Here is a 21,915-nt window from a genome sequence, read left to right as displayed (position 1 = left end):
TGCCCAATCTTCCAGTCTTGCAAGGTCCGCCTGTAATGTATCACAATCCGCTTGTGATTTAACTACTCTGAATAATTTTGTATCATCCACAAATTTGATAACCTCACTCGTCGTATTCCTTTCCAGATCATTTATATATATATTGAAAAGCACCGGTCCAAGTACAGATCCCTACAGCACTCCACTGTTTACCCTTTTCCACTGAGAAAATTGTCCATTTAATCCTACTCTCTGTTTCCTGTCGTTTAATCAGTTTGTAATCCATGAAAGAACATCGCCTCCTATCCCATGACTTTTTAGTTTTCCTTAGAAGCCTCTCATGAGGGACTTTGTCAAGCACCTTCTGAAAATCCAAATACACTACATCTACAGGTTCACCTTTATCCACATCTTTAACCCCTTCAAAAAAATGAAGTAGATTTGTTAGGCAAGATGTCCCTTGGGTAAATCCATGTTGACTGTGTTCCATTAAACCATGTCTTTCTATATGCTCTACGGTTTTGATCTTTAGAATAATTTCCATTATTTTTCCTGGCACTGAAGTCAGACTCACTGGTCTATAGTTACCTGGATCACCCCTGGAGCCCTTTTTAAATATTGAGGTTATATTGGCCACCCTCCAGTCTTCAGTTACAATGGATGATTTTAATGATAGGTTACAAATTTTAACTAATAGATCAGAAATTTCATTTTTTAGTTCCTTTAGTACCCTAGGATACATATCATCCAGTCCAGATGATTTGCTACTCTTTAATTTGTCAATCTGGCCTACTACATCTTCCCAGTTCACAGTGATTTAGTTTAGTTCATCTGACTCATCTCCCTTGAAAACCATCTCCGGAACTGGTATCTCCCCAACATCCTCATTAGTAAACACAGAAGCAAAGAATTAATTTAGTCTTTCTGCAAAGGCTTTATCTTCCCTAAGAGCCCCATTAACCCCTCGGTTATCTAATGGCCCAACCGACTCCCTCACAGGTTTCTTGCTTCGGATATATTTTTAAAAAATTTAATTATGAGTTTTTGCCTCTATGGTCAACTTTATTTCAAATTCACTCTTTGCCTGTCTTATAGGGATGTGAATTGTTTTTTGACGATTTAAAATATCGTCCGATATATTTTAAGTCGTCAAAAATCGTTAGGGCCACGATACAATACCAATTCCCCCGATTTATCGTCAAAAAATCGTAAATCGGGGGAAGGGGGAGGGCAGGAAAACCGGCACACTAAAACCCCCTAAAACCCACCCCCGACCCTTTAAATTAAATCCCCCACCCTCCCGAACCCCCCCCCCAAAATGCCTTAAATTACCTGGGGGTCCAGCGGCGGTCCGGAACGGCAGCGGTCTGGAACGGCCTCCTGCAATTGAATCGTGTTGTCTTCAGCCGGCGCCATTTTTCAAAATGGCGGCGCAAAATGGCGGCAGCCATAGACCAACCCGATTCGACTGCAGGAGGTCGTTCCGGACCCCCGCTGGACTTTTGGCAAGTCTTGTGGGGGTCAGGAGGCCCCCCCAAGCTGGCCAAAAGTCCCTGGGGGTCCAGCGGGGGTCCGGAAAACGATCTCCTGCCGGCGCCATTTTCCGTACGGAAAATGATTCGCGGCAGGAGATCGTTTTCCGGACCCCCGCTGGACCCCCAGGGACTTTTGGCCAGCTTGGGGGGGCCTCCTGACCCCCACAAGACTTGCCAAAAGTCCAGCGGGGGTCCGGAACGACCTCCTGCAGTCGAATCGGGTTGGTCTATGGCCGCCGCCATTTTGCGCCGCCATTTTGAAAAATGGCGCCGGCTGAAGACAACACGATTCAATTGCAGGAGGCCGTTCCGGACCGCCGCTGGACCCCCAGGTAATTTAAGGCATTTGGGGGGGGGGTTCGGGAGGGAGGGGGATTTAATTTAAAGGGTCGGGGGTGGGTTTTAGGGGGTTTTAGTGTGCCGGCTCACGATTTTCACGATACTTTAAACACCCAAACGGCAACAATACGATTCCCTCCCCCTCCCCCTCCCAGCCGAAATCGATCGTTAAGACGATCGAGGACACGATTCACATCTCTACTGTCTTAATAATGTTTTACAGTTAACTTGACAATGCTTATGTTTTATCTTATTTTTTTCAGATGGATCCTTCTTCCAATTTTTGAAGGATTTTTTTGGCTAAAATAGCCTCTTTCACCTCACCTTTTAACCATGACGGTAATCGTTTTGCCTTCCTTCCACCTTTATTTTTGCTTGGAATAGATCTGGAATGCTCCTCTAGGATTGTATTTTTAAACAATGTCCATGCCTGTTGAACACTTTTAACCTTTGCAGCTGCACCTTTCAGTTTTTTTCTACCTATTTTCCTCATTTTATAAAAGTTTCCCTTTTGAAAGTTTAGTGTTAGAGCTGTAGATTTACTTATTGTCCCTCTTCCAGTTATTAGTTTAAATCTGATCATGTTATGATCACTATTGCCAAGTGGCCCCACTACCATTACCTCTCTCACCAAATCATGCATTCCACTAAGAATTAAATCTAAAATAACTCCCTCTCTTGTTGGTTCCTGAACCAATTGCTCCATGAAGCAGTCATTTATTACATCTAGGAACTTTATGTCTCTAGCAAGCCCTGATGTTACATTTACCCAGTCAATATTGGGGTAATTGAAATCTCCCATTATTATTGCACTGACAAATTAGTTAGCTTCCCTAATTTCTCTTAGTATTTCATAATTTGTCTGACCATTTTGTCCAGGTGGACGATAGTGTACTCCTATCACTATACTCTTACCCAACACCCATGGGATTTCTACCAATACAGATTTTACTGAGCATTTAGTATCTTGTATGATCTTTATCCTGTTGGACCCTATACCCTCCCGGACATAAAGTGCCACACCCCCAATGATGTGCAACTAGAAAAACTAAATGACCCATTTCATTTGGAGGAAATATAATATGGGATTCTGGGAGCCCCCTCATATAAGGACAATAAGTAAATTATAGAACTCCCCCCCCCCCAAAGCCTGATAGCTTTGGGGGGGGGGGGAGTTCTATAAGATTCTCCAGGAATGCGTGGCATCTCCCTTGCTTCTCTTCTACGAGCATCTGCTGGAAAAACAGTCTTTTACGCCTCACACCAACAGGGCTCTGATCACATTATTTCCCAAAAAAAGATAAAGATTCTTTAGACCCTAGTTCCTATCATCCCATATCACGTCTGAATTTTGATATTAAGTTACTTGCAAAGATCTATGCGGATAGACTAGCATGTGTTATCCCTTCATTGACTGGTGATCATCAGGTGGGTTTTGTGCATGGGCACATCCAGTTTTTAATGTGAGATGAGCTCTGGCTTCCATTGCATGGAGCTCTTCTCATAAGATGCCATTCTTGTTGATCGGTTTCGATGACAAAAAAGGGCTTTGATGGAGTAGCCTGGGATTACCTCTTTTTTGTTTTAGAATGATTTGGGTTTCATGGTAATTGACTGCGGGTGGTTCATTTTCTCTACTCGGCACCTTGCGCTCAAATTTTGATAAATGTCTCTATCACTGCAGAATTCCCTTTGCAGCGCAGTACTAGGCAAGGGTGGCACCTTTTACCTCTTTTATGTACAGTATCTTATCACTAGAACCCTTATTGACAGCATTTCAGCAGAATGTAAATATTTCTGGTATTTCGGTTGGTACCAGCATGTTCAAGGTCATGGCTTTTGCAGATGATCTTTTAGTGCAGCTTAGTAATCCGGTGGAGTCTTTGCCTGCATTGCTGGAGGAATTTACTCTTTTGGGAGCCTTCTCAGGCTTTAAATTAAATATGAGTAAGTCTGAAGTGATTGCTTCCCCTGTCAGTTACCAGGTCGACTGGGAAAAGACATTTCCTTTTCAGTGGATGGGGGAAACCTTTCATTATTTGGCCAAAATCTATGATTTAAACATCTTTCCCCTTTTAAAGGCCCTAAAGACTAAATTTATGGAATAGAAAGATTTGCCTGTATCGGTAACGGGCAGGGTGAATTTATTTAGAATGCTTATTTGGCCTCAATGGTTATATATTTTGCAAACTGTTCCCATGCTACTCCAGAAGAAAGATATTAAATTAGTTTATGCCATGTGGTCTCACTTTGTTTGATGTGGGAAACAGGCATGGATTTCCATAACTCACCTGGTGAGATCGTGGCGACAGGGAGGGCTAGGGGTTCCTAACTTAGAGGAGTATAACATAGCCTGTTTATTGTGACACATGAAAGATTGGCTATTTAATTCTTTGCATTTTACCTCTCTGGACATGGAGAAGGAATTAAGTCATTGCATCCCTGTGCTTCATGCATGCACAGCCTGTTTACCGTTATCTATTCTTAGCAATTTTTCTGTTAGATTTTTGCACAAGGAGTGGGTATATCTCTGCTCGAAACTGGGCCAAAACCCACAGGTATCAGTGTATCTGCCTATTAAGGGTAATTTAGATTTTCTCTCGGCTATGCAGGTCTTCTACTTTTCTCATTAGGAGGCGCAGGGAGTAGACTCCTTAATGCAGATGGTGGAGTTTGGATGGTATATGCTGACCTACAAGATCTATCAATGCAGTTTGCTCTCTCCCCTAAGTCCTTCTTTGCTTATCTTCAATTGCACACTATGTCATTTCTCTGCACAAATTTCATCTTCGCGAAGTCTTAGTGGATCTGCTTCAGGAATTTTTTCAGGTAGATACATGGGGTCGGCTGGGGATTTCCTATATTTGAAAATCTCTTATTTGTTTAAAGCCTAAGGTCACCAGTGTAGAGTTACATGCTTAGTGGAAGGCAGAAATAATCACCTTAGCTGATTTCTCTATCTTCCATGCCATCAAACGCATTCCTGAGTTGAGAGAGGATGCAACTTTGCGGGACATGCAATATAAACTCTTACACCGAGTGTATTTGCCTCCCTCCTGGCTGCAGAGAGTGAGTTATTTAGAATACAAGCTGTGCATTAAGGGAGAGATTTTCAAACCCCGGTGCACGCTGGTCATGTGTGTAAACCCTGGGACGCGTGTAAGACCCGGTGCTTGAACAAGGGGCGGTCCGGGGACGGGGCAGGGCTAGTGATATGTGTGCCTGAGCTTGAGACCAACATGGAGACGGCCACTGACCCAGAATCCTCTGCTATCTTAGCCTTTCTGGCTATGTGAACTTTAAATGCCCTACTGAGCCTGACCTGGAGGAATTCCAAGGACATCTGAACAACAATTGAAGCTGGTGACAATTTGTGATGCCTAATGAAAGGGTCACAAAAGCAGAAGGCAACAGTTGGAACCTCAGGCTAGAATGTCATTACAGGGGCAACATTAACAGGGGCATCTGTAAACACAGCCTAAGATGTAATGATTGCCCTGAACAGCAAGATTTTAACAGAACAAAGGATTATCTAAAGAGTGATGGTAAATGGGCCCCCACCTTGGAGAACTGGTCAGGGTAGTTTAGGGATAATCGATCATGCTGTTGACATGAAAACCTATGTAAATGATTCTGTAGGTGATCATGCAATTTCAGAATTTCTGACCTAGTACTGTATTGTATTTTACCTATAAAAGAAGGATCAATTCATGTATACAACGAGATGCTGGTGGTCAGTTTGTCAGAGAAATGGCATCCAGCATCTCCCAAGAATAGTTATATTGTTCAATAAAAAATTATACTTTCTACAAAATCTGAGTGTTCTTGTATCCCTGGGTAAGCGTCATAAAGCGTGGTTTGGCGCTTAACATTTTGGCACCCGAACAGGGACCCAGCGACAGCTGCGGCCACCGTGCATTGTGCTGTCTTGCATCTGAATCTGCTGGACAGGCTCAGACCTAACACTGGTACTTGGAGAGTAATTGGCTCTCGTCTGAAGGAAGTTACCCAGATGAAGATTTCTGGATGTCTGATTACTGCATAGTGATTCCCAGGAACAGAAGATTTCTGGATGTCTATAGAGAGTGCTCGCACTACTACTATAGTAAACGAAAGACAGATCTGTATGTAAGTATAATTGGAGAAATTACTTACCTGATAATTTCATTTTCCTTGGTGTAGACAGATGGAGTCAGGACCAATGGGTGTACTGTACTCCTGACAGCAGTTGGAGACGGATCAGATTTCAATCTGACGTCAGCCCCTAGTACATATACCCCTTAGGAAGTGCAGCCCTTCAGTATTCTCCTCAAAAAGCATTGTGGATATATGTGTGACTGACTAATTTGATTAACTTGAATAACTTCATAACTTGGTTAAACTTTATAACTTGATTAACTTGATTAACTTGAATTGGTTGGAACGACTATAGCTAGAGACCGCCAGTGTACTCAACCGGAAAGCGTCGACACCCGGTAGGGTGGGTGCCCTAGGTGAATGAAAACATGGCTTACCCTTGAATCATTTGAAATTCCATGTGTAACGGCAGCCAAGGGTGGGATGCTGAGTCCATCTGTCTACACTAAGGAAAACGAAATTATCAGGTAAGTAATTTCTTCATTTCCTAGCGTGTAGCAGATGGACTCAGGACCAATGGGATGTATAAAAGCTACTCCCAAACCGGGTGGGAGGCTGCCCGTGACCCACTTAGTACTGCCCTTGCAAATGCCGTGTCCAAACGGTAGAATCTGGAGAAGGTGTGGATGGAGGACCATGTCGCCACCCTGCAGATCTCGGCGGGTGACAGCATTCTGGTTTCTGCCCAGGATACTGCCTGGGCTCTGGTAGAATGGGCCTTGACCTGTAGAGGCGATGGCTTGCCTACTTCTATGTAGGCCGCCTTGATGACTTCCTTGATCCAGCGGGCTATGGTTGCCTGCGAGGCCGCTTCCCCTTGTCTCTTCCCGCTGTGAAGGACGAAAAGGTGGTCTGTTTTTCGTACGGGTTCCGACATTTCCAGATATCGGGATAGAAGTGTGCCGATATTGAGGTGGCGTAGACTACGAGCTTTTTCCGAATTCTTCAAGTCATCCGGCGATAGTAGCGAGATGGTTTGGTTAAGATGGAAGTGTGATACCACTTTGGGAAGGAACGAGGGGACCGTGCGTAGCTGGATGGATCCCGGGGTGAGCCTGAGGAACGGCTCACAGCAGGACAGTGCTTGTAGTTCTGAAATGCGGCGGGATGAGCAAACAGCCAGCAGGAATGCTGTCTTTAAAGTTAACAGACGGAGGGACAGACCTCGGAGGGGTGTGAAGGAGGTTCCTGCTAGGAAATCCAGGACCAGGTTGAGGTTCCACAGAGGTACCGGCCACTTAAGTGGTGGGCTGATGTGTTTGACTCCTTTCAGGAAGCGTGACACGTCCGGGTGAGAAGCTATGCTATCGCCCTCATGCTTGGGGCCATAGCATGACAAAGCGGCAACCTGTACCTTGATGGAGTTGAGGGACAGTCCCTTCTGTAGCCCGTTCTGTAAGAATTCCAGGATCACGGGAGCTTTAATTGAGCGTGGCTTGATGTCGTGGTCTTCGTACCAGGCTTCAAAAACTCTCCAAATCCTTATGTACGTTAGAGATGTGGAGAACTTGCGTGCTCGGAGTAGGGTGTCGATTACAGCCCCCGAGTATCCGCTCTCTCTCAGGCAAGCCCTCTCAATGGCCAGGCCATAAGAGAGAATTGAGCTGGATCCTCGAGTAGGATTGATCCTTGTTGGAGCAGATCTCTGTGTGGAGGCAGTGGTAGGGGGTTCCCTGCCACTAGGCATCTCATGTCGGTGTACCACGGTCTTCTTGGCCAGTCCGGGGCCACCAGAAGAACTATTCCCCTGTGTAGCTGTATCTTGTGAATGATTGCGCCCAATAGGGGCCATGGCGGGAAGGCGTATAATAGGGTCCCCTGTGGCCAGCTCTGTACCAGGGCATCGATCCCCTGGGACTGAAGTTCCCGCCTGCGGCTGAAGTACCTGGGTACTTAGGCGTTGGACCGGTTTGTCAGAAGGTCCATGTCTGGTGTCCCCCACCGGTTCACTATCATTTGGAACGCTGCAGACGATAGCTTCCATTCTCCTGGGTCTAGACTTTCTGAGGTAGTCCCTGTGATGTTGTCTTTCTCAGCGATGTGGATGGCCGAGATCTCCTGGAGGTTTACTTCTGCCCACGTCATTAGGGGGTCTATTTCCAGAGACACCTGTTGGCTTCTGGTTCCCCCCTGCCGGTTGATGTAGGCCACTGTTGTGGCGTTGTCTGACATTACTCTGACCGCTTTGTCTCGGAGTCTGTGAGCGAGCTGTAGGCAGGCTAGTCTGCCCAGGCTTCTAGGCGGTTGATGTTCCATCCCAACTCTTCTGCGTTCCACTGCCCTTGGGCGGTTAAATTCCTCGCAGTGTGCTCCCCATCCTCGTAGGCTGGCGTCTGTGGTGAGCAGGGTCCAGGTTGGGGAGGATAGTCTTGTTCCCTGGCTCAGGTGGCTGGCCAGTAGCCATCACTATAGTTGGGTCCGGACTCTGCCCGGGAGTGATAGAAGTACGGCGTAGTTCTGAGACAGTGGATTCCATCGTGATAGAAGTGAGCGCTGCAGGGGTCTCATGTGAGCTCGCGCCCATGGTACTACTTCCAGTGTGGATGCCATCAGACTGAGGACTTGTAGGTAATCCCAGGCTCTGGGACGAGGTTCGCTCAACAGGGTTTGTAACTGGTTCCACAGTTTTGATCTCCTTGTGGGAGTCAGGCTGACCATGTCTTCTTTGGTGTCGAATCGGACTCCTAGGTACTCTAGAGACTGTGAGGGCTGCAGACAACTTTTGTTTGTGTTGACCACCCATCCTAGGCTCTCCAGTAGAGTTTTGACACTGTTAGTTGCTTGGCGGCTTTCCTCTGGGGATTTCGCCCTGATCAGCCAATCGTCTAGGTAAGGATGTACGAGGATTCCTTCCTTCCTCAGTGTTGCCACCACCACCACTATGATCTTGGTGAACGTCCGGGGTGCCGTGGCTAACCCGAAGGGTAGTGCCCGGAACTGGTAGTGACGGTCCAGGATTTTGAAGCGTAGGTAGCGCTGGTGTTCCTGATGAATTGGCATGTGTAGGTAGGCCTCCAAAAGATCCAGGGATGTGAGAAACTCTCCCGGTTGTATCGCCCTTATTATGGAGCGTAGGGTTTTCATGCGGAAGTGGGGAATCCTCAGGTGGCGGTTGACCGACTTGAAGTCCAAAATGGGCCTGAATGTCCCATCTTTCTTGGGGACGATAAAATAAATGGAATAATGCCCAGTATTTATTTCTTGTGGAGGCACTGGGGTTATGGCCTCGAGGGCCAGTAGTCTGGTTAGTGTAGCTTCCACTGCCACCCTCTTGGCGATGTCGTGGCAGGGGGACTCCACGAACGTGTCCGGAGGGGTTCATAGAAAATCCAGGTAGTACCCCTCCCGAATGATGGCTAGGATCCACTTGTCCAAAGTTATCTCGACCCATCTGTGGTAGAATAGGGCTAGTCTGCCCCCTATGGCTTCTTCCCTTGGACGGGTCGGCTGAATCTCATTGTGGGGTATGGCTGGGGCCTGTACCCGAGCTGGATCCCCTCTTGTTGTGCTTGTTCCGAAAGGACTGGTTCTTGCCCGTAGGGCAGGGCGCTTGATAGTTGTTTCTGTATGGGTTGAAGCGCTGAGAACTTCTGCCCCTGGAGGACCGGGGGAAGGGTTGCTGGTTTCTCTTCATCCTGTCCTCCGGTAGGCGCGGCAATGGGGACTCGCCCCATTTGTTGGCCAGTTTCTCTAACTCGCTGCCGAACAGGAGGGATCCTTTAAAGGGCATACTTGTGAGGCGAGTTTTGGAAGTTTTGGCGAGTTTTGGAAGATGCATTGGCTGACCAGAAGGACTTTGCGGGGCCAGGGAAGGACTAGTGCATCTACTCCCTCAGAGCAGTATTTCCGCCAGCGGCTGAAGAACCTGGGAGCCTTGGCATTGCCCAGTGTTGCTATCAGGTCCAGGTGAGGACCACCCCACTTGTGGACAATCAGATCCATTGCTCCATTGGATAACTCCCACTCACCCGGATCGAGACGCTGGCGACTCAAAATCGGCTTGGACATTCTCCTTGCCCACTATATGAGAAGCAGCTAGGCGCTCCAGGTGGTGCTCCGCCCAAGTGAAGAGCTTGCTGGTTTCCAGGGCCACCAAGCAACTCTTGGTGCCCCCCCTATCGATTGATATAAGCCACCATAGTAGAGTTGTCCGAGAGAACCCTCACTGCCTTGCGGCGAAGCAGTGGGAGGAAGACTTTGAGAGCCAGACGAACTTGCTCGGGCCTCCAGGTTATTGATGTGCCAATGGGATTGGACTGGGGACCAGTATCCATGTGTAGCTTGAGACTGGCAGACTGCTTCCCACCCAGAGAGGCTGGCATCCGTTGTGACTACCATCCACTGCGGAGTCTGAAGGGAGAGACCCTTCAGAAGGTGATTTAGCGACAGCTGCCATTGTAAGTCGGTGAGCAGTAGAGGTGTCCAAAACTGCTCCGACACCGGCTTCCATCGGGATAGCAAAGCTTTCTGTAATGTTGCATATGCGCAAAAGCCCAGGGGACCAGGTCAATAGTGGAAGCCATGGTCCCCAGAACCTGGAGATAGCAAATGTTGCTTACCTGATGTAACAGGTGTTCTCACAGGACAGCAGGATGTTAGTCCTCACAAATGGGTGACATCGAGGATGGAGCCCTGTACGGAAAACTTTTCTGTCAAAGTTTCAACAAGCTTTGACTGACACTGGCACACTGGGTGCACTGAGCATGCCCAGCCTGCAATTATCCCTGTGAGCCACAGGTGTCTCCCTCAGTCTCGTCTTATAGCTAAAAAGCACAAGCGAAACTAAAATAAAAGTATACAGACCCAACTCCGCGGGGTGGCGGGCGGGTTTCGTGAGGACTAACATCCTGCTGTCCTGTGAGAACACCTGTTACATCAGGTAAGCAACATTTGCTTTCTCACAGGACAAGCAGGATGGTAGTCCTCACAAATGGGTGAGTACCGAGCTGAGGATGCCCGGGAATGCACCAGATACACCGCAGATGCGCAAAGGCGTAACGACTGAGGTGGAAATGGGAACGGAGGGCATCCGCAACACCATAATGGGTTCGTGGAAGGATGTTGGGTAGTGAATTGAAAAAAGTAAGAGTAGGCGGACTGGCCAAACATGGAGCATGCCGGCTAGTCAAATGTAAGCAATAATAGGCTGCGAAGGTATGGAGAGGACTCCAGGCTGCAACCTGATAAAAAAGTACAAGCAGCAGTAACCAAAGGGAAGCTGTTAAGGCTAAGACGGACACAACAGTATGTGGATACCCACAGTGTTGTAGTGAAATGTCTGCTTGTTGGTAGGAAAGGAAATATAGACCACTTAATCAGAAGGATTAGGTCTGTGTGGCCACTGGAAGTAGCAGCTTGACCCTTGCATGAAGGAAAGAGTCAAGTGGAATTCACATGGAATGCAGTGCAATGTAGATAGAATGTAAGCGCAGCATTACTGTCCAGGAATGTGGAAAACCCAGTCTCTCCCTAGGGCGAGAGAGAGAGGTTAGGAAAAATTAATAGAGTATTTCCTGAGGAAAGGAGATACAACATCTACCTGAAAAGGATAGAAAGTTGAATGCGTAGAACTACTCAGTGGCAGAGGAACGGAGTCAGGTGAGTATGGAAAGAGTGCATAACTCACGGACCCTGCTGGCAGGAATGACATTAAGAGGGAAAGAAGTTCCCTTGCCAAACTGTGGAAGAGAGGAATGGAAAGGCTCAAACGTAGAATGTATGAGACTTATAAGGAGAATATATATGTTCATTCCGTGATTAGAGAAATAGAGGCGGCTTGATCAGTGGATAATCCATGGTAAGCCGACTCAGAGAGGATTACCGAAAACGGGAACCCAACTCCCAAAACGATACACCTCCTAAGAGAAAGGTGTATCTATGTGGAGGATGTCTGGAGAACAGAATCCGAGGGAGTAAGAAAAAATGGTGGAAAAGTAAAAGGGGTAATACCTCTTTTTTTTTTTTTTTTTAGCGTCAGGAGGTAAAGCCTGCCATATTAAACGGCAAGATTTATGTTTAGAAGGTTTTGTGACGCTACCAGAACCTAAGAACATCAGTAAGTCTATGATTTGGGACTGACTGGTGAGAGAATAAAAGGTTACTGATATGATGGATTGAGAAGTATGGGAAAGCATACTGATCTCAGTCAGGGAGTGGGGAAAAGAATACTGAACCCCATCCCAGTTCAACATTAGAAGAATGCTGGCTACGAGAGGCAGCAGAAGAGATATATTGAAGAGGCCTTTGATGGAAGAAAAGGCATCTAAGGGAATGCATAGGAAACATGTGCAGGGAGCAGAACCTGTGCATCGTATGGAATGATGCAGACGCCGAGGAAAGTTTAGTTAAACTCAGCGTTAAAAGATTTGCCCTGTACACATGTAATTGAGACCATTCGAGAGGATAGAACCTACGTGGAGAAGGTCTGATAGAGCGTTCATTAATCTCTTAGATATGTGGCCCAAGGACGCATGAAGTGAACAAGGGCCAAGGGAAGAGCTGCGCAGCTGTCTAGCAGAGCAGCTAAGAGGTAATGCGTGCTTATGAGTTGGAAAGCACATTGTCCCTATGCTGTCTGTCTGTATGCACAAAGAATTGTTGCAAAAGCAGTATTGGAAGGCATAACGGCATAACTCATGGGTGCAACGTCCAGGAAGTTTATGAGAAACTATGCTGGAGTGCAATAGATGCATAATGGGTTGACAGCTTTCAGGAGAAACTTTATAACCCTAAGGAATTGCGAGCATGAGTCGAAGGAGACTAGGTCCTAGTTCGAACTGGGATAAGAATCAGGGACGAAAGCAATGAAACCACTTAGGTCCATTGAGTATAGAATGTCACTGAATATAACCCATAGCAGTTTTGAATTATGAGAAAAATGCATAGTGGGAAGAAACCCCATAGCCCAACCATGAAAAGTTGAAAGGCTGAGGTTATGGAAAATATGCGCAGGGACATATAACAATGTATCAGAATGTCTGTGCGCATGCTGGACAAGAGGGTCTTAAGACTGTGGTGTCCAGAAGTGTTACAGAAGGGATTTATGGCAGTGACAGTAATCCCAGTTAGTAAATGTATAGTGAGTCCTGAAAAAAGTGAGAGCTCCTTGCATGTACTGAAAGTGGTTAGCAGTAGTCTATGCAAGGAAAGTGAATGATGTTACACTCCGCAGAGAAAACAGCATTCACCAACAGTGATGCAAGAGACAGTTCACTTACCGAAGCTGGTGCCAGCGGCAGAGCTTGGGGTTGTAATGTTGACTCACCATAAAGCACATAGAAACATTAAAATAATGTACTTACTGCAGTATGGAGTGATGGTAACCAAAGATACCATTGTACCTGTGACGTCTAAAGAAAGTTGGATTTTCTTAGGTCCAGGATGTGCGGAGAGTAACTATTTTCTGTTAAAAGAAAGAATAGTGCAATTAAAACTCCCCAACCCCCCTCCCTTCTCCCCTCTGCACTTCGTAGCGCCTGGGGGAGTGTACCGGGACTTTGGTACAAGGTGGGGTGGCCGCTCTGATATCTGACCAGATGGGAGACCAGGAGGTGTCCCAATGGAGGATATCATGTAGGCTCCTGCAGGTGTGTGAGCGGTAAGTGGTACCCGCATTTCTGTATGCTGTACAAGGAGACACTGAGACCTGTGGCCAGGCCTCAAGGTGGACTTGTACATGGGGCAATGGTTGCTGAATCTCATGTTTAGCAGATCAGCCAATGCAGCTGGACCTTGGTTGGGAGGGAACCAAGAGTCAGAGCATTGGTCGGCACAGGGACTTGTTACTGACAAGAGAAGAAGCCCTGCTGCAATCCCAAGAAGATAGAGGGGTTCTCCTGATATTGTGGCTAACATAGCTAACATAGCGATATGTGACACTAATACAGTTCTAAAAGGCACATGACCCAGAACTTTTCGAACCACGGTCCGAATGGGAGAACACAACTCTATGGGAATGCTGCCGAAGCGGGTACTTACCATCCGACGTGGATCGCTGCAAGACGAGCCGGTGAAGATTATTGACTCCGACGGTCTCCGGAGTCCTCGAGGGTAAGGCCGGGGACGTAAACGTCCATCTCGCTCTGAAACCCGGTATGGTGGCACAGGTACAGAGGAGACAGGCCAGGCGTGAGTGGCGTTTAGACTGCTAAGTGTAACAGATGGCCATAGTCCCACACCACTTGACGGTGGGGCACGCCAGGAACAGAGGAGCCCTAACGGAACTCATGTTCCCTTCCCTCGTCACAGCGGCTCGATGTGTCGTGACGCCAATGCAGAAGCTGTCGGACCTGGATCCGGAAGTTCTGGATCACCAAGGACTGCCAAAACTGTAGGAACAGTGCTGATGGCAGTGGTGATGTCGCTCTGCCCGAGCGTTGTCCAGCCTGGAGAAGGATGGCACCGATGTGCTGGATGGCATCAGCGGCGGACGATCACGATGTCGGTGATGATGGGTGCCACGGTGCTCGGCCCGGTCTTTCCCCAGCGCCGAGATGGAAGCCCTCGTCGTCCTGGAAGGCGATCGATGACGAACTGTCAGCACGCCTGCTCTGCTCCTGACACAATGGAGTGTCTTAAGCTAATACGGGCTTAAAAAAGAACCCAAAGCGTGGAGCAATGTGAGGAGGCGAGGGTATTATGTGGCGGTGCTATGTCGGTATTGACGATATTGAAGGCAACCTAAGGGGCTTCGAGGATATCATCAAAATGGGTATGAAAAATCGTCGATGACTGGCCAGGAGAATGATGACAGTGACGGGCACTGACAGCAGTGGCATAGGTATCTTTGAAACGATGTGGAATCGAATAATCGAAAAACATTGCTGTTATTGAAAAAGATACCGGCATCGACTGAGTCGAAGTCGAATCAATAGGGCGTCAAGGACACCGAAGGAAAACGGAGGTGTCGAGGGCATCGATGCATGGAGGCGGGCATTTATGCCGTTTGTGGCATGGCCACGGGCATCAACTATAGGGCCACAGACGTTGACGGTATCGATTTGGACAGACTCAGATTTCCAAGTGTACATGGCATCGGTGCCCCAGACACGTGTGTCGGTGGCATCGATATGGACACGTATGGAATCGATGGCATGGATCTCCCAGTCGATGAATTCCATCCCGGCATCAACGCCAGTCCTGGAATCGGCATGGGCATCGATGCCAGCCATAAGGCTGGCATTGGCATCAACGCCCATCCACGGAATCGAGCCGGCATGGATACCCACCGATGGGACCCACCTGGGCATCGAATTTCACCGATGGGAGCAGCCTGGCATCGACTGCCCTCGATGGATGCATTCTAACATAGATGCCCATGGATGAAACACCTGGGCATCGGTGTCCATCGATGCAAAAGGACCTGGCACAGATGCCATCGACAGACGGCCATCCGGCACCAATGCCATCGACGGACAAGCCATCTGGCACCGATGTCCATCGATGGGGACCATCCGGCACCGATGTCCACCGATGGGGACCATCCGGCATTGATGCCCACCGACGAATCGATGTGGCACCGATGCCCACCGATGGAAAAGGGCTGGACATCGGTGGGGAGGATGGGGCATCGATGGCATCCCCAAAAGGGGGGGTGGCATCGATGAAGTGACCCTGGGATCGTTAAAAAGTGTCTCGGGCAGCGGTGGCGGCGACCCGAGTATGCATGGCAGTGACTAACAGCGTGTGCGTCAATGGCATGCATCCGGGTAGGGACGGCACCGAGGAAGCCCAAGGAAAAAAAACAGTGCGTAGGAGGAAAAAGCCTGGTAGCACTGAAAAGCAAAAAACATGGATAAAGGCATCAGGGCACCGTGGGGGGAGGGGCGCTGATGACATATAAAAGCCCAGGGCGGTTTAGGAGGGTCCCGGTGTAGCGATAGGGTATCGACTGCGTGAGGGTACCAGGGAATGAAGGACTTGAAGCTACAGAGGTCCTAAAGTTAAGGAAAAAATCCCTACCCCACTAGCATAAGCAAGCAGAGTGTCACAGAGATACTCGCAAGCTGTTTAAAGCTAACTGAAAAATGGGGGAAGGGAAGGCTTCAGTCAGTTAACAGCCTTAAGATAGTGACAGGAACCGACCGAAAAATAAGAATTAGTACTCACCGAGCGTCGTAAAAACGTACGCGGAGGGAGACCTGTGCAGGGAAAAGTGTTTTTTGAAGTGAAAAGTTAAGTGTTTCCATGAGGTAATTAGTTAAAAAATCCTCACAGAGCTCCAACCGCTATGCTGACTGCAGAGCGGAAAAAAGAAGACTGAGGGAGACACCTGTGGCTCACAGGGATAATTGCAGGCTGGGCATGCTCAGTGCACCCAGTGTGCCAGTGTCAGTCAAAGCTTGTTGAAACTTTGACAGAAAAGTTTTCCGTACAGGGCTCCATCCTCGATGTCACCCATTTGTGAGGACTACCATCCTGCTTGTCCTGTGAGAAAATCCCATGCCATAGGAAGGGGCATCGAGAGAAGATGTCGGACCTGGTCCATCAACTTGAACGCTCGAGCATCCGGGAGGAAAATCTTGCCAATCCGGGTATCGAAGCGAGCCCCCAGAAATTCCAGGACCCGGGAAAGTTGCAGATTGCTCTTGGAAAAGTTGACTATCCAGCCCAAGGAGATGAGAAGAGCAAGGACGCGGTCAACTGCCATCTTGCATAGAGGTTCCGACTAGGCCCGCACGAGCCAATCGTCTAGGTAAGGATGAACTAGGACTCCGTCTCGTCATAGAGCCGCCACCAGCACCACAATTACCTTGGTAAATGTGCACGGTGCTGTGGCTAGACTGAACGGCAGAGCCCTTAACTGAAAGAGCTGGCCCGAGATGTGGACTCGGAGGTACCTCTGATGCTCGTGTCGGATTGGTATGTGAAGTAAGCCTCTGTCAAGTCCAGAGAGGCCAGATACTCTCCGGAGCGAACAGCTGCTATTACCACCCTCAGGGTTTCCATCCGAAAGTGGGGCATCTTGAGGGCCCGGTTGACTCTCTTGAGGTCCAAAATGGGGCGGAAGGAACAGTCCTTTTTCGGCCCCACAAAGTAAATGGAATACTGGCCAGCGCCTTGTTCGTGGCCCCCAGCCCCTGGAGCCTAGCGAGAGTCTGGCATACGGCATCCCGCTTCTGGTGCCTGCAAGGAGAGACAATGTACTGATCCGGCAGATCTCGAGCAAACTCTAAAGCGTAACCTCTATTATCTCGAAAATCCACTAGTCAGACATGATCTTGGCCCATTCCTTGAAAAACGGAGAGACGACCACCTAAGTATGGAATGGAGGAATGGGTCGGCCGAAATCTCATTGAGAGGCTGGCTTTGCTGCAGAATGTTGCGGGTTACCATCTCGGAAGGCACGATGGACGCGAAAGGACTGAGACCAGGACTGAGATCTGGAAGGCGTCCCTCTAGAGAAGGACCCTCGCCTTCAATTAGTATATTTTCGCTGTCCCCAGAATCGAGAATATATAGGGAAAAAAGTCCTCGACTGTTTCGGCTGGTCCTCACCCAAGGATTTAATAAGCTGTTCCAGGTCCTCGCCAAAGAGCAACTTACCCTTGAAAGGAAGAGTGCCCAACTGCGACTTAGAAGAAGAGTCCACCGACCAGTTGCGCAGCCAGAGGAGTCATCTGGCTGACACTGCTGAGACCATTGCTTTAGCCTGGACATGTAGTAAGTCGTAAAGAGCATCCGCCCCATATGCTATAGCGCCTTCCAACCTTTTGGCCTGCTCCGCCTCTGCAGACGGGAGGTCCTGGGTGCTGAGCAATTGTTGAACCCACCTAAGGCTTGCCCGCTGCATGAGACTGCTGCAGTATGCTGCCTGACAGAGTGGAACATCAGGGCTCCTGGAAATTATTTGAATCGATGACGTCTGCACAGGAATTACTGCACAATTTGTAGGAGAAGCTGGGCTGCTTATACTGCCAGGATAGCTAGACTGTTTGCAAAAGCATTCTATGTTTAAATGTGTTGGTAACGTATAGTTATTTCTACCGAATCCTATATCACGGGTAAAATCTGCGTCTGATTGCGCGCAGGGGTAAGGGGAGGGCACTGGAATGGATCACCATGTGGTTCCCATTCTTCCTGTTATTGCTGGAGATATACTGGAGTCATAGGGGGAAACCTGGCAATTGGGGCCAGGAGGGAACTAGGGGAGTGGGTGGGGGAACAATAGGAGACCAAGCTCCACAGAACTTAGGGTTAGGCTGTGGACTATTACTGAGGAAGTTGCGAAACAGTGGGTGTTCTCTCAGCAGTCTTAGTGATAGGGATACCGCGAATTTCCTAGGCTGGGGGGAAATCCGTGGTCCAAGAAAAAGGCGCAGCATTATAGGCTTACAATATAAATGATTCTGGATAAAATCTGGCTGAGTTGACACATGTGCTATCTTGGAATGTAGCTGGGTTGGGATCCCCAATCAAGAGAACCAAAGTTCTGGCTTCTCTCAGAAGGCATAAAACCAAAATTGCCTGCTTGCAGGAAACATTTAAATAAGGAGCACAGCAAACTGGCAAGAGACTGGGTAGATCAGGTATATCATTCCCCTACAGACTGTAGGAAAGGGGGGGGGGGGGGGGGGAAGGACACGCAATACTGCTGGGTAAAGGGGTAGCATTCGATCATATCTCAACACATATTGATACAGCAGGGAGATACATCATCATTACTGGGAGATTGTATGGAGTTCCAGTAACGATTGGCAGTATATACGCACCTAATTCATATTCCCACACTTTTTTTTTTTTTAAAAACTACTACAGGTTTTGGTTGAGCACTCCATGGGTACTCTATATCTTGCTGGGGACTTTAACTGTGTGGTAGATCCCACCTTAGACAGGAGTTCCCAAACTCCAGTCCCTAGCCTGGGTCGCAAAAAAGTAATCTCTTATTTATGTCACCATTTAAGGCTGATTGATGTATGGAGGCTTATGCATCCCGAAGAACAGGATTACACACACGTTGCGAGAGCCCATGATTCCATGTCCCGAGTAGATATCTACTTACTAATGCAAATAATTTCCCATCTGTTAGTGAGGCAAGGATCAGGTCTATGGAGTGCTCTGACCACGCTATGATATGGGTTGATATTAGGATGAAATCAGGGGGCAGGGCAGTTCAAAGATGGAGATTCCCAGGACACCTTATTGGGGATAGTGAATTCCAGCAATTCCTCAAAAACAAATGGAAAGAATATGAGGAAAACAAGTCGGCAAAAGATAACCCGTTGTTGTACTGGGAGGCGGGGGAAAGCGGTACTGCGAGGTAATCACAGGGTCTCCTGGCAGTACTTATTCTAGGTACTACGCAGATATGGCTTTGATGAGGCCTATATTCAGAGTATTTCTTTTCTGTATCAAACTCCTTGTTCTGCTATAATGGCCAATGGGGAGGTTTCTAAGGAATTTGAGCTGAGAGGTACCCGACAAGGATGTCCTGTCTCCACTCTTATATAATTCTTTTCATGGATCCTCTTTTGAGGAAGATAGCAGATTCAGAGGGCTTTGCTAAGGGGGGGGGGGGGGGAGTCCTTTAAAATAGCTGCATTTGCGGATGACTGATAAGTGTCTGTACCAATTCTGGCCTGCAGCAACGAAGAACTCTAAATATTCTGGGTGGGCGTTCTAATTCACAAAGATTTGCATTTTGAATTACTAACTCCCATAGTGACTCTCAGGGTCGCTATCTTTTACTAAATGTGAAACTAGGGGGGGGGGGGGGGGGGGGGGGGGGGAATCTCTGACACTCTGTGCCATATATGGTCAGACATCCCACAAAGAGGTCTTCAATACTATGCTCTATACTCTACTAGCTGATAAGGTGGAAGGGAGTGTAATTCTCAGAGGGAATTTTAATGTTACTCTCAATCCATATATTGATAATTCCACTGGGACTAGCTCAGATACGTCAGTGACCAGAAAGGCTCTTCAAAAAATAACAACACTTGTAGCTGGGATTGATGTATGGAGATCACGCTTTCCCACCTCTAAGTGTTACTCCTTTTACTCTCACCCGCATAACTCTTATTCCTGCCTAGACATGTTTTTTCTAGACAAAACTAGAATGAATATGGTGCAAAAAGTGGACACTGAACCCATTGTTTGATCCGATCATGCCCCAGTTTGGTTTCAATTACAGTTAAAAATTTATGATACCAGCCAAAGATAATGGAGACAATGACTCACTCCTTGAGGATAATATGTTTCATAAACAGATACACCAGGATATTCAGGAATACCTTCAGCATAATGACATGGGGGGAGGTGAATCCGGGGACAATTTAGGAATGCTTGAAGAGGGGGAGGTGAATCCGGGGACAATTTGGGAATGCTTGAAGAGTGTCCTGCATGGTTCTTTTATTGCTCATGCCACCCATGTTAATAAGCAGAGAGAAAAAGATAGACTACAATTAATGACTACTCTCCGTCAGCTTGAACTAACCCATATGCAGAACCCATCCAATTCCATATTGCAGCAGGATACAGGAGACTCGGGATAAAATAGTGGCACTTGACTCAGCGCATATAGCTCACCAACTGACTTTGGCGCAACAGCAATTCTTTGAAGGGGGGAATGAGGCCGGGAAGCACTTAGCCCATATGCTCAAGAGAAGACAAGCGCTGGCTACCATACCAAAAATCAAAACTCCAGAGGGTCAGATATTAACTGACAATACTTCCATTCAGCAACAATTTCTTCAGTTTTACACTAAGCTATACAGCGGGGATCCAAACATTTCAGACAGGGATATCATAGATTACCTTTCCGATACACTGTTACCGGAGCTGACCACCTCTCAAAGGCAATTTCTGGATAAAGATATTACCCTGGGGGAAATCCAAGACACAATTAAATCACTAAAACCTGGTAAATCTCCAGGTATCGATGGGTAACGCTCCAAAATTCTATAAACGTTTTGCCAGTTTTAGCGCCTGTACTCCAAAGGTTTTTTAATTCTTTACAAACAGGGACCGCCAGGCCAATTCGGCGGGGATTACTATTTTGGTAAAACCAGGTAGGGATCTGACACTCTGTGGATCATATCGCCCCATTTCTCTTTTGAACATAGATGCTAAGCTGTTGGCAAAGATTCTAGCTAACCGCTTAAACAGTTTCATAGCCCAACTGGTTCATTTCGATCAAGCGGGGTTTATTCCTGGGAGAACCACAGCAGATAATGTCCATAAGATCCTTGATATTCTCTGGTATGCGAAGCAACATAAGGTACCTGCTATTGCCCTTTCTATAGATGCTGAAAAAGCATTCGATATGGTACACTGACCATATCTATTCCACACTCTAGAGAAAATGGGATTAGGAGCTCCATACCTCGAGTGGCTTCGTCAGCTCTATAGCACACCTAAGGCGTGTCTCAAAATTAACGGTGGCTACTCACCTATGTTCCCTGTCGGTAGAGGGATCAGGCAGGGGTGCCCTTTATCCTCATTGCTCTTTTTCTTGAGGTCCTTTGCTGTTAACATTCGTCGGAATGCGGAGTCTCTGGGTTTTATTTGGGGGCGTCCTCTAAACTCTATGTATGCTGACGACATTTTTCTTACACTTGCGTGCCATGAGCTTTCCCTTCAGCATATGACTAGTGAAATGGAGTCATTTAGCCACGTACATTTAGGCTTCTGGGTCAACTGGGAAAAAAAATCAGAGATCCTGAATATAAATATCCCATCTAATGAGATCTCCTTTCTACAGGGGCAATTTAGATTTAAATAGGCAAATACGCAGATCAAATATCTGGATATCTGAGTGCCACCCAGGATCTGCTCTCCATAAATTACACACCTTTATGGCACAAACTCACTAAAGCTATGGAAGAATGGAGCAGATACCATATCTCCTGGTTAGGCCGCATGGCAGTCTTTAAAATGACCATACTCCCCAAACTTTTATACTTATTTCAAACTCTCCCGATTCCAG

The 21,915-nt window shown here is 47.5% G+C and overlaps 1 protein-coding gene across 1 annotated transcript in view; it reads right to left on the bottom strand.

Moving 5' to 3' along the window:
- Positions 1-21,593, bottom strand: part of LOC115084861 (probable endonuclease 4) — a 108,245-nt gene extending 86,652 nt beyond the window's left edge. Inside the window, exon 1 of the mRNA XM_029590222.1 lies at positions 21,380-21,593. The gene's annotated coding sequence lies outside the window, so the exon portion shown is untranslated. The remainder of the gene's footprint in view (positions 1-21,379) is intronic.
- Positions 21,594-21,915: the final 322 nt, after the last annotated feature.

The sequence above is a fragment of the Rhinatrema bivittatum genome, chromosome 2 (genome assembly GCF_901001135.1).
Source record: "Rhinatrema bivittatum chromosome 2, aRhiBiv1.1, whole genome shotgun sequence".
Classification (NCBI taxonomy): Eukaryota; Metazoa; Chordata; class Amphibia; order Gymnophiona; family Rhinatrematidae; genus Rhinatrema; species Rhinatrema bivittatum.
Note: the sequence above shows the minus strand (reverse complement) of the source record. Positions and strands in the feature narration are given on the sequence as shown.